Source organism: Poromitra crassiceps, assembly GCF_964638095.1.
Source record: "Poromitra crassiceps genome assembly, chromosome: 4".
Classification (NCBI taxonomy): Eukaryota; Metazoa; Chordata; class Actinopteri; order Beryciformes; family Melamphaidae; genus Poromitra; species Poromitra crassiceps.
The window spans coordinates 22,974,412-22,988,635 of record NC_139626.1 but is presented as its reverse complement, the minus strand read 5'-3'; the positions used below and the strand labels follow the sequence as shown (position 1 = coordinate 22,988,635).

The window sequence follows — 14,224 nt, the reverse complement described above, 5'->3', positions numbered from 1 at the left end:
TTGCATCAAGGAAATCTATTTCTGTCTGCAACATCATTCTACAATAAATGAAAACCTCAAAGATACATCATTGTTTGGACATTCACTCACTAACTGGGTAGACTGGCTACACACTGGGTCAATAACATTCATTTTCACATTATGCAAGTGAGCACCAATATGAAAATTTTGGCCAATACCGATAACCAACATTAACATTGCCGTTATGGCTGATAACAGATATTTACCTATGTCGATATGATCTGTATAAAAGCAAGTTTTGATGATAATCATATTTTGTACATACTGAAACACATGTAAACACTGAATTTGAAAAACAAGAAGAATCCCTACAGACTGTAGGAAAAAAGCAATAGTCAAATAAATAGTGCAGTGTTCATAAGAGCGACATACCAGAGGTGACTGATATCTGACATCACTACAGTAGGGACTTAGCAACAGCTTGATAATGACATTTTTTTTTTCAAGATTTATTTTATTTTTCGTACAGTTGCTCATTCGTTGACAATATTACAGATCCATAAACATCTCTGCTTGAGCACACGCACATTGCGTAAAATAAAACAAGACAAAATAAACAAATAAATCCCAACCGCATCCCTCCCCCCACCCATCTCCCTTGTATGTTGATAATGACATTATGTGAGACATTCAGTCGACAGATATTTATACAGTAGGCTACATCAGATTCCTCAACAGTGCCTGGAAGGTGTTAACACATGCCGTGACAAACATCTCACTTGCAGAGCTCCATCTAGGTCTCCTGAGCAATATTCTCATGGCATTATATGCCACTTCAAGTCTGTGCATGCTTGACCTCCGACTCCTATAATCTGACCACAGGTGAGCAGTGTAGAGTGGTGTGCAGTATGCTCTAAACAGAGACACCTTCACTCCATCTGTACACATGTTAAACTTCATCTGACAATTGCTCTGAAATAAAATGACCTAGATATTTAACATTATCACAAACAGTAAGGTTATTATCAGACAATTTAAAAACAGGAAATGTCAAGCATTTGTCCTCTTTGGTCCTGCAAATTAAGACAACACTTACTGGCATTGTATTTGATATCATGTACCAAACCATATTCAGTACATATTGTGAGGAGCTGCTGGAGACCAGCACTACTTGGGCTCAGAACAACAAGATCATCTGTGTACATTAAATGGTTCACTAGGGTATTACCAATAAGGCACCCAGTGTTACAACCATTCAGTTGCTTGGACAAATCATCAACATACAGATTAAAAAGAACTGGGAAGGGATAAGATTCCACCTTGACGGACCCCATTACTAACCCCAAAAAGGGTTGATATGTTGCTCCATTTAACTTGCATAGTCTGATGGGCATACCAAAAGGCCAGAATCCTAACAATATAGCTGGGCAAACCTCTTTGACATAGCATGAGTTTTTTTTATGGTTGACGGTCAAAGGCTTTAGAAGCATCAATAAAACATAAAAGAAATTAGAGGTTTTGCCATCTGTATTTGTTTACAATTTCCTTTAAGGCATACAGGTCAGTGTGCCATTTGCTTTAAAACCAAACTGCTTGTCTGTGGAGTAGATTAACTCCTTAACTCTGTCCAGCAGAATTCTCTCCAGGACTTTTGACAGTATATATTATATTAAGTTGATATCTGAAGCAACTTGTTGTTAATGTTTTATTTGTTTATTTAATGTTGACTTTCAACTGAAAATATTATTTTACTCATCAGCAATGGTGCATTTTGTATAGTCTAGACTAGCCATCTTGTCTCAGTTGTTGAGATCAAATAATCATTATCCCCTAGGCATCCAGGAAGTTAGTGAAACTATACAGTAAGCATTCCTGCATAACCCAAGAGTCTGTTGGGTTGGCCTGCATTCATGGGAACCAGTCTGTGAGCGGCCACACTCCAGTCAACTTTCTGGAGCTGTCGCTTTCTTTTTCTGAAAGACATCTGGAAAACACTTATGGCTAAACAATAACAAATTGGCAAACACATATTTTTAAACATCCTTATCATCTCATGAGTGCAAATGATCACCAAAGATGAAACTACAACATTTAAAAGGCTTTAATTGGTAAACAATGTTTAATAGTTTTTATCCACAATTACAATCACAAGGACAAACAATGTCCCCCCCACCCCAAAAAACATTTTTCAATAGTAAATTGCTATGTATACAGATGTAGTGTTCATAGTGTAAATGTTTTGATTATATTTTAGGAATAAATGTATATATTACTTTACACTTCATAGAACTTGTCTTGATCCCGCAATACATTGCACTGCCGGGATTGCCCACCAAATTACTGTTCTCAATCTTCCCTTGTTTATTAAAGCAGCATGATCACAAATATCAAATGTTTGATGCACCCAATACATACTGTTGTACTATACTTTAAGATTCTACTATTCTACTACTATTCACTGTTTTTCAAGCATGCAGCGTGCTGCACTCGAGCAGCCAGGCATGAAGTGGGTAAGGTGTGAGCAAGGTGTGAGCGGGACAGGGCAGCACCGGGCAAAACAGAGCGAGGCGTGGACAAAACACAGTGTTTCTGGTGTGAGTTTCAATGACTAGAAGTTAGCCCAATAGAATGTAGTGCATATACTTGGTAATAGCTTTCACTCTCTCCTGTTATCTCCCCATCTACATATATTTGTGGTGTTCAGCTGCGTCGAGGAGCTGCACACCAGCTGTGATCTTCATCCACATAGGCTGATGCGGTGAGCACTCCACTGGCTGATATCCCGATCAGCCCCGGGACTGAGACTGGTGGAGATGTTACGGGAGGAGAGATGAGGGAGAGATGCCTGAAGGATCTATAAGGGCAGAAATTAAATATAAACAGTTTGTTTTGAACCCACAGCATATTACTAAACAGAAAGCTTAGTGATGGGAGTCACTACCTATTGAATATTGGCCATGCATGCTGTGGAAATGATCCACAATGCCCCAAACATATCTCACAAGGGCAAAAAAAAGCCCTTAAAAGTGTATTTTTCCTACCCTGCTCCACAACATAACATTATGTAATACAACATTGTTATACAACATTATAACATTTAAATTCCCAAAATATTCAAGACCTGTAAATTATTAGATTCATTTTTAATGCGTTTCCAGACTTTCCACACCTGTGTAGGTACCCTGTGAACACAGGCCAAGATCAAGTAATGTAGCTGAAGAATAATTTGCGGGTAGATCATCATGATTAGATATAATTTTAGTATTCATTAATGCTGTCAAGTAAAAAAAAAAAGTTTGTTTCATATCAATATTAATTTCAGCTGAATTATTATTTTCCAAGGACAGGAAAAATGTGTAACAAAACAAGAGCTTCAACATAATATTGCCTGTGTACTTGTATTGCCTTATTACCGACTCTGGTAGAGTGGCTTGTTGTTTCTGTCCTGCTGTCCTCTGTGTCTTCTGCTGTCAGATGTGACTCCTGGCCAGTGCCAGACAGGGTTGTATCTGGTTGAGGATGGCTGTAACACATGAGAAAATGATTTAACAGTTTGCTCTTACTACCTTCTTGCATGCAAAACAAGACTAGAACCTATCCCTGATGCATTTATTCAGGACCAGGCATGTCCAAAGTCCGGCCCTGGGGCCAATTGTGGCCCGTGGACAGATTTTTTTATTGGTTAATCAAGCAAGTTCAATTTGCATTTGTTTCCTTCACCTAACAATGACAGCACTATCATACAGTTTGTAGAAACACCAGGTAGGAACAGCACATGCAGAACTACTGTTTTCAGATGGCAAACAAAGTACAATTGTATGTGATTTTTATTTATATTTTTTAATAACACCCATATGAGGTGAGAAGCACCTGCACGGCCGCCTCACCCCCAATTCAAAAAAGTTTGGACAATCCTGCACTAGATGGACAATGTCGGCGTGGCAGAGAGAGAGACAGTTAGACCAGACTCAAATGGGGGTCCGTGGCACTTTGCCAGGGGGTCCACGAAAAGTGTTCAGGAAAATAAAAATAAAAACTTTTTGTGTGTGTGCAAAAGCTTCATAGTTCAACTAAAACATTGTAGGCCTATGCTTTAAATTTAAAATGTTTATTGTCTTATATACTTGTGCCTGCTTCAATAAAATTGTCTCTCCCTGTCCCTGATCACTCACCTGTGTACTCCCTCGGCTGGGTGTAATTTTCAACCAGGAACTCCTAGGTCAGCTGATTCCTACTGAATTGACCAAAACAGTTCAATAATTGCAACCCTGTCAAAATCTTATTGCTATGCTAGTTATTGTTATTAGTTATAGTATGAGTATTAGTTGACCAATTCTATGGGTCAGTCATAATTTTGTAGAAAGAATGCTACTGTCTGAAACTCATTCAAAAGAATCCATCCTTACATAATGAAAAATTAAATTGTTGATATTAACACTTCAAGAGACAAAGTAGTAATAATTTTGTTTGATATTTTTTCTAACTAATGGATTGCGTGAGCATTGAACACGTCACGGTGGCGCAGTGGAAGGCTCGGATGATGCCCTCCTCCACGTACGGCTTCAACTGCTTCAGGAACTCCGCGGCTGCCGCGACCTGGAGACAGAGGAATAGAAGGAAAGGTCTGAGGATGGAGATATCGCATTAACTGTGATAGACTAGATATCAGAAGGAACAGCCTCCATGCAATCCTACACCACCGGCTTGTTTTATAGCTCTTTGGAATCTCAATGTTGTATTGGCAACATACTGCCTTCTTATAACACTTAAGCCATTACATTCCCATTAGTGGACAGACTGCTGCCATGGCAACAGAAACAACACCATTAAAATACAGCCATGGGCCATGGGGCTAAAATGGTTTTCCCCCACCATCTAGTCTCGTATCTATACTAGACTGTATCTATACTATCGACCCTACCCCATATTTATCTACATGATATTCATCCAAAAGAAAGGTTGTGATTTACAGGGAGGAAAAATAACAATATGAGGAAATGTAAGCTATGTATGAGGGAATACAAAGAAACACAAAACATTAAAAAGAAGAATAAAATAGAAATCAGATGAGAAACAAAAAATTGTCAAATATTGTAGGCCTAGGCTACTCACCAAGCTGGCCTCCCATCATGGTACCCAGGCCAGGCCAGTGTACACACCATTAACCACTGACAACTTGATGGAGGACAGACCAGCTGCAAATAACAAGGCAAGTCACAACAACACTCACCTTTAAGAACGGGGTTTCCACGGTTCTCTGTGTCAGGGACATTGTGGGGCTGGATCTGGGCTCTCTGACTGCGGTGTCGGAGAAGATGACTTTGTCCAGGCTACGCTCCATCATGAGCAATGACTCGCACCCATTCCACGGCGTGCTAGTCAAACACAGGAGTACGTTCAGTGAGAGGCTGATCCCACCTAGATGCAAGGAGAGGCACAGGAAATCATTCCTGCCTGTGGCCATTGGACTCTGAAAACCTCTGCTCTAGGTTAGATAGCAAGCTACAATCTGCAGTGCTGTACACATGACTACATTAGAGCTATACAGAACTATACAGACACAGCACAGCTATAAACATGTCACGTGACAGACTTTACTGTAACAGGTATCAGCATGCCATCATTATATTCAGGGATCGCGGAACCGCCCGGGCCACCCGGGCCGCGGCCCGGGTACTTTTCAGTTCCCAAAATTTTTTTTTTTTTTTTTTTTTTTTTTTTTTTTTTTTTAAAGATTTTTTTAGATTTTTTTTTTTTTTTACAATTAAACCTCATTTACTTATTACACTCGACTGGTTGTTTTTCAGATGTGATGTGAATCTAAAGTGAACTAAACAAGTCAGATCCACTATAAATGTTTTTCAGTAGATGCTGTGATGTAGCCACAAGAAAGGTGCAATATTAATGTTTTTCAGGAGATGGCGATGTTGCTAGCTATAGGTTCTAAACAAGAAATGTGGTTCAAATGTTTACAGTAGTTTTCCTTTCTTGCTGCACTACAATGTTACAATGCTGTGAGACAGGCCCGGCGTTGGAGGGGGGCCTGACCGGGCCGGGCCCCCCCATTCCCTAAACTGGCCCCCCCATTCAATTTTTTTTTTTTTTTTTGTGTGTGCTAAAAACGTTTTTCCGTTTTTCTGTTTTAAAGTTTAAAACGGAATCTGGCTGTCATTAGGCATTGATTAACTGAATGCTATTGCTAACTGTTACTTTGAACCTCCATTTGCAATGATTCTGGCTGGATATTAATTAGCTATTGTAAATTTGTCACAATGAATGCAATTTGTGCACAATGTGTAAATACATTTAATATTAATTGTTTAGGCCTATTTGTAAAGTCACAACACATTAGAGATGTGTGTAGTTCCTCATAGATTTAGCCTCTTCCTTTTGCTCTCAAATGCACCAGTTTGACGAATTTTACTTTAAAATGTACAAAATCTTCTTCCGGGGGAGAATCCCCCCGGGCCCCCCTTGGCCCCCCCAAGCTAGGGGCAGGCCCCCTCTGTAATTTGGTTCTGGAGCTTGCCTGCTGTGAGACGGAGCTAAACACAAAAGATGCAATATTAATAGTTTTTCATGAGATACTCAGTATTTAATATTAATACTAATACTAATAATAGAAAAGGAGAAGATACTGAATAATGACATCACAACAGTATAATCCTAATGTTAATTTAAAATTAAATATTCTTCTAAATATGGATAAAAGTCCAAAAAACATAAAATTTTCTTCGGCGCTGCCGAGATTCGGGGGGGACGCGCCCCCCCCCCGACGGGGGGACACGCCCCCCCGACACGCCCCCCGGCCCCCCCAAGTTCAGATGCGTTCCGCTATCCCTGATTATATTATACTCTGATGATAACGTTTACACAGGAAATATGCAGCTAATGCAAATCAGTGACGCTGACCTTAGTTGGGTTATGTATCGCAATTTTTAAGCATAATAAAGTGGATTACATGGCGCCACTCTTCAATTCGACATGCATTGAATACACTGAGCAGTTACTCTGAGGGAATAAAATTACTATTATAACCTGAAACGCCTGTTATTGTCACTTTTGAACCGCAGCAAAACGGCATGCATTTGAATTGAGTTTGGCTAGCCCAAGGACGCTAACGTTAATTTAGACTATTTCACGATTTTAAGGCATGAATATGTATTCATTGCTTTAACGTTACTCGGCTGACCCGTACAACAGTAGCCCTACAGTAACGCCATATTCATATACATTTGATTGATTGATTGTTTGGAGTAGTAACGTTCATAGCTATCCGATAGCTAATGCTCCAGGGTCTTACAATAACGTCACATAGGCCGTCATGTCACGTTCAATATAATGACTGTTATTCTATTATTACTATTACTATTATACAAACGTGCCCTTTGTACTTGCAGATTTAACGTTAGTTCGTGACACTAGTTTGTGAGGCTGTGTGAAGTACCTCACTCATAACGCTACTAATACCAGCCAATCGCCTGACCCAGTACAACAGCAGACCTACAGTAACGCTATATAGCGTTAAATAATAAAATGTAATGATTCATTGACATACTAGCCAAAACCATGAGGTGTCAGACTCGTGAGGTATCGGACTCGTGAGGTATCGGACTAGGGGGCAGTCCCCAGCTAGCCAGGATACGTTAGCCAGCTACTAAATTAACTGTACTAAGACTGGACACAGTCTTTATAGCTTACGTGAGCTGTAACGTTAGAGTCAAATTACCCCTTACGCTAGCGGGTTAAATAGTGATTTAGTTTATTTTGGGAAATTGAATGAAGCAGCTAGCTAACATTAGCTAACCTAGCTAGCGTCAGTTAGCTCACTGGGAAAGCCTGTGTAGTAACATGCTATGAAATGGCTCCCTGGTCGTGCAGTTAAATGTCTCATAAAACCAACAAAACTTCTACTTTATGTCGATTTACTTCAAGTGGCCACTTACCTGAAGCTCGTATTCCTTCCAAACTACCAAAGCTCTGTTTGTCGTTTGTCTGTTTGTTTAAGGCGGAAGAAGTTTCTGGTTGAGTTTCTGGTCAATTGTCAATTGTTTTATTCGATACGATCCGATATTCAGTGGGAGGGGACTGGGTCTAACCTGATTGGCCAGTCCGCTCAGATTTATGGCCCCAAGTTGACACCCGGTGGGTGGCAGAATTCGTACTCGTAAAGAAAATCTGTACTCGTAAACAAACATCCATGCTCGCAATATGAGTTTGTCCGTGGTGCTTTCAGGGTCGCACACGAACGTAGGAAATTTGCAAGTGCTGCATTCAAGGTCGCACACGAACGTAGGAAATTTTTGTACTTGTAAAAAATATTTTTGAAGACGCACAAATTCTATCCGTGTGTACAAAACTTATTCCCAGATGCACAAGATATGTCTACAGATACAAAAATGGGTTGCCGATACAAAAATGGGTTGCAGATGCACAAAACTTTCTCTCAGATGGACAAGATATTTCTACAGGTACAAGTTTTATTTACAGACATACAAGTTCAAAGTTCAAGTTCAAAGTTTACAAACAATGTTTCTCAAGCTCAAAATATATTTGGCCCTTATTTAATTCCATAGATGAGAGAACCAGGTGTGTGTGTGTGTGTGTGTGTGTGTGCGTGTGTGTGTGTGTGCGTGTGTGCGTGTGTGCGTGTGTGCGTGTGTGTGTGTGTGTGTGTGTGTGTGTGTGTGTGTGTGTGTGTGCGTGTGTGCGTGTGTGCGTGTGTGCGTGTGTGCGTGTGTGCGTGTGTGCGTGTGTGTGTGTGTGTCCATTGAAGTGTCCCCATCTCTCTTTGAGCTGGTATTTTTCAGCTCGACTTGATGTATTTTCCGCTGAGCTTAGGATCTTTTCAGGGGGAAATAACACAGCTTAAGGTGAGTGTGTTTTTGACTCTGCCGTTGTAAATCTCCCGCAGGTTCTCAGGTTGTACTTGCCTGGACAGTCCATTACACCCTGCTCTGTCATTCAGCATCTGTCTTGTCAGAGCTCAGATCCAGTGATCCGGCTATACTCTTTCTGTGTGATGTCTGCATGTATTGTGCTGGTGTCAAAACTCAACGTGCTGCTCAGCTGTTTAGATGAAAGGAACCAACACATGGGATTATTATGTCTTTCTTTATGCCTTTCATTGACATTTGAATGAAGTAGTGCCTATAGAGGGAATCATTATGTACAAATTATTTACAATATTTCACTGACAAAATCTAATATCATCTATACTTTCTTTCCTCAACTGAATGCATTTTTATTACCATTTCACAACATACTATTATTAAGGATGCGCCATGCGTGATATATCGTCAATCATATCGGTATCAGCGGATGTTAGCCTTTTTTTAAATATAAATGATATCGCTCCGATGAGCAAAATGTTAGTATCGGTTATCGGCCAAAATTTCCACATTGAGAGAAAACAATGCAGTAAATCTATGATTTATGGGCTTTTCCAAATGTTTGGGAAATAAAGAAAGACATTACTTTTTCAAATTCACAGTGTTTACATGTTTTTCAGTATGTACCAAATTTGATTATCATAGAAACTTTATATCAACATCGTTAAATATCGGTTATTGGCCATAACAGCAATGTTAATATCAGTTATCGGTATCGGCCAAAATGTTCATAATAGTGCGTCCCTACTGTATATGAACACTCAAATATGATCATGCAGGACTTGGAAAGCTATTAGTTTCAGTTTCTTACAGTGTCTCACTTCCTCTAAGTCTTAGAGGAAGTGAGACACTAGAAACTGAAACTAATAGCTTGAGTTTCCAAGTCCTCAGGGAACAGAGCTGTGATACAAGATGACCACTTTATCACCACAGTCGCCTTCAATGCACACCGTTTGTCAGTGCTCCCACTTTCCCCCAAGCCAACTGATTCACCTTTGAAAATCATGTTGGTGTAGTTTAGGAAAGATGAGGTAAAAAGTAGGCTTCCCTGAGCAAATCTTTCTTTGAGTCACATATCTTACTTTTCACCTTCCTTCCCTATGACTTGTTTTAGGCCTGCAACATCCTCAAATCAGAATCAGAATCAGAATCAGAATCTGATTGTCTTCTTTTGTCCTGACCAACAGCACACAACACAAAGGTCATCAGTTTACTATCATAGAAGACTAAAGAAAACCGAAAATATTCACATTTAAGACGCTGGAACCAGAGAATTTTAGTATTTCTTCTTGAAAATGAGTCAATGACAGTGTTTACATGTTTTTCAGTATGTACCAAATTTGATTATCATAGAAACCTTATATCGACATCGTTAAATATCGGTTATTGGCCATAACAGCAACGTTAATATCAGTTTTATCGGTATGTGGTGACTATCAATTAATCGGCTAATCATTGCAGTTCTATCTTGTTCACATTCTTTCATTTGATCAGTCTCGCAGAAGTATTTGGAGAACAGAACAGTGGGTGTGGAGTTGGGTGTGTTTGCTTGAATATGTCAGTTCACCTTTAGGGCACAACACGTGTGTGTGTGTGTGTGTGTGTGTGTGTGTGTGTGTGTGTGTGTGTGTGTGTGTGTGTGTGTGTGTGTGTGTGTGTGTGTGTGTGTGTGTGTGTGTGTGTGTGTGTGTGTGTGTGTGTGTGTGTGTGCGCGGGCGGGCGCGGGTGTATGTGTGCGCGCGGGTGTGCGCGTGCGTCTTCTAATGACCGTTCTAATTAATCACTGCTTGTTCATACACAAAAGGGACATCACCTCACACACAAAACTCCCCGTCAGCATTCGGCAGCTTTCATGTGTTTTGTTAAATGTTAGTCTTTTCATTTGATCTTGTCAAGCACCTTGACAAGATCCGCACCTAATATACCTTTTTCACAGCAGCCATTTTGTGTCTAAAAGGCAGGAAGTAGCACAGGTGCACCAAAACATTAATTAGGGTTTCCAACTTCCAGTCCATTTACCGTAGGTGTTCCAGTGCTGGGGCCCTAATTAGTGAGTTGGTTGCACCTGTGTTTACCCTGCCTTTTAGACACAAAATGGCAGCTGTGAAAAAGGCCCATTGCATTGGACTCGAGGGTGGCACACAGAAAGCTGGTCAATCTCAATATCTTAAGGAGGCTGAATTCAAAGGTTCTCTGTTATTCAAAATTCAGCTTGATGTGATTCCACACTCTCAGACCTCATATACTTTATTTATGAATTTTTGGGATGATATTATTTGAATTGAAATACAAATAGGTGGCGCGTAAGAGGGGGAATGGAAAAAATATTTAAAAGTATATTATGCCGGAATAATGATATCATATTTTGTGATAGAGTAGTCTCCTCTCTCACGTCTCCATTCCACCTTCTCCTGCTTTCCGTCTCTAAGCTGTTGCCATTATTTGGCTGTCATGGAAATCCTCAAGCATGACACCTCATTTTCCAATATGTCATAGAGCAAATGTTGACTGCCTGTTTTCATTGAGCTCCAGTGGAAAAGGGATGGCGCGGGGGGTGGGGGGGGGGGGGTGGTGGTGGTGGGAGATGTGGCCATTTATTCGACGTTCCTGCCTCGAGAATGTGAGACCCCCTACCCCCATCCCTCCTCCTCCTCCTCCTCCTCCTCCTCCTCCTCCTCCTCCTCCTCCTCCTCCTCCTCCTCCTCCTCCGCTAGGCTAGACAAGAGTGTCGCCATAGCAACCACTCGGTATGCTTACCGCTGCTGTCGGGCGAAAACCTCGCACCGCCAAAAATATCAAAGTTCGAGGAACTGAGACAAACAAGCTTGTCGTGGGCTTGAGGACTGTGAGGGATCTTCATTGTTTAAGGTTTAATAATATATGGTTTCATATTAAGATACTTTCCATCAGCCCATAGAGGACTGTGGTCCTTCAAACATGAGAATCATCACAACTGGAGTTACAAGGTTCTCACATTAACAACAGCGTCACCTCTTAGATTCTTTGGCTGCTCAGTGTTCCCAGGTAGATAAATTGCACTCCTCTCGTCCGCCTTTTTCTTACACTCCCCCCCCCCCCTCTTACCCTGCTTTCAGCCCTCCCTAGGGTGATAGCAGGGATTATATAGTAGATGACATATCACCAGACCACAATCTCCACATGCAGCTTCTCTATGTATGTTTGCATACGCGGACGGGTAAGAAAAAGCTCACGTGAAACCATGCCAGCAAGCTGACTCCCATTAAAATGCTAAATGGGCTGCACTTATATTGCGCTTTTCTAGTCTACCGACCACTCAACGTGCTTTACAACACATGCTTACACATTCACCCATTCACACACACATTCACTATGCTTACACATTCACCCATTCACACACACATTCACTATGCTTACACATTCACCCATTCACACACACATTCACTATGCTTACACATTCACCCATTCACACACACATTCACTATGCTTACACATTCACCCATTCACACACACATTCACTATGCTTACACATTCACCCATTCACACACACATTCACTATGCTTACACATTCACCCATTCACACACACATTCACTATGCTTACACATTCACCCATTCACACACACATTCACTATGCTTACACATTCACCCATTCACACACACATTCACTATGCTTACACATTCACCCATTCACACACACATTGACTATACCACGCACGCAGGGTGCTGCCACAACCATCGGGAGCAATTTGGGGTTGAGAATCTTGCCCATGCAAGGACACTTTGACATGCGGCCTGCCCTGGAGGAACCGGGGATCGAACCACTGACCTTCTGATTACCTGAGCCACCACAGCCGCCCCATTCGTTTGATTCTGATGGAGTAAATGTCATCAGTGATACAGGTAACTCTTTCAGGGATCAAAATAAATACCGGTATGTTGATAATGATGCAATTGCATCATATTTAAGTCTGTTCTCCTCCCATTTTCCCAGTGCGTGCTGTTGTAGAGAGAGAAGGCGAGTCCTAGCTCTCTACTTGTTGCTCCGCAGGCAACGAGCCCCTAGAAGCCGCTCCCCCTCTCCAACTGCTCTTTCTCTCTTTTCACACTTCCAAAGGGGCAATCAACAACGTAAATAAACATTATTTCACTTTGAAATGTCCGGTTTCGGAGTTCCTGTCTGCCCTGATCTGATCTGTTCTGCTTGACAGAGTCGCTCACGGGCGCAGACGGCCGCGCAGGAAAATAGAAATCCAGGCTATCTTGCGCGCCCTGAGCGTCCGCTGAGCTGAGCTGAGCTGCGCGCAATTCGGTGTGGGCTGACAGATCTGTTAACATGGTGTCCTAATGAAAATTGGCTGCGCACAAGGTCATGAATGGTCGCGCCGCGCAGCTTACGTGCAGGAGTCGCGTGCGGTGTGTTTTCACCGTTATGCGTCTCCTTAGATATTGTGGCATATCATCTACCACTCGTCTGGTGCTGCTGAGGACTATTTTCATACAAAGGTTCCTTATGAATTTCCCTCAAAGCTAAATGCCATCGTTACATGTAAAGGGTATCCCATGAAGGTATTTATACTATTTCATTAGTGCCCAAGGGTCTCCTTTTTATATCTCCCCTCCCTTGAGGAAGCCATCCTCTGCTCTTCACTCTGCTCGCCACTTCCTGCTAACTAACATTTCTATTAGGGAGAAGAGCAGCACTAGCACCTACTCATCTGTCTCCTCCTCCTTTCTCTTAGTGTGTCATTTAATGTCCAACATGTTCCTCTCCTCCTCCCTCTCTGTTTGACAAAAGGTGGTGAGCATCTCTATAAAGCTCTACAGAGACTCTGGCTGGCTGCTGCCTGGTGAGCTGCTGGATGTGAAGCACTGAGACCTGAGAGTCGCTGCCGCCTGGATCCAGAGATCGTCTCTCCTCCCTGGACTGAGACCGGACCTCTCTCCCCCCCCCCCCCCCCCCCACACCCCATCACTTCCATCTTCTGTCCATCCTGGCCCACAAGTACAACAGCAACAGCAATGTGACCACTGGACCCAGCCAGTACCAGTCCCACCCGCTATTATGGATCTGAGAATCAGTATACAGTGAATCAACACTCGTCCAGGTAATTTTTCACACTGTGGTCCACGTGCTTATAACACTGATTCTGCACTCGGTTAAGTTGTTACTGTACAGTAGCGATTTTAGATCGCTATGAGTTCAAGGGTGTGACTTTTCAGGTTTTTTCTTTTCAGGATTTCAATTGGACATGCAACCCCCATTCACTTCCGTTGGGAGATGACTGATTTCCTGCTTATTTCTTGGTATTTTGTGTTCTTGATCCCACGTCCGCAGCATGTTTGTGGTCAGTCACTTCCTCGTTCTGGAGTTGCAGTGCTCTAGTTGTCCGTG

At 41.8% G+C, this 14,224-nt stretch overlaps 1 protein-coding gene across 2 annotated transcripts in view; it reads left to right on the top strand.

The window, feature by feature from the left end:
* Window positions 1-13,808: 13,808 nt before the first annotated feature.
* ptprea (protein tyrosine phosphatase receptor type Ea) overlaps window positions 13,809-14,224 on the top strand; it is a 47,059-nt gene continuing 46,643 nt past the window's right edge. Inside the window, exon 1 of one of the 2 annotated variants that reach the window (XM_083635506.1) lies at window positions 13,809-13,937. The gene's annotated coding sequence lies outside the window, so the exon portion shown is untranslated. The remainder of the gene's footprint in view (window positions 13,938-14,224) is intronic. The other variant, XM_083635507.1, reaches the window with a different exon arrangement.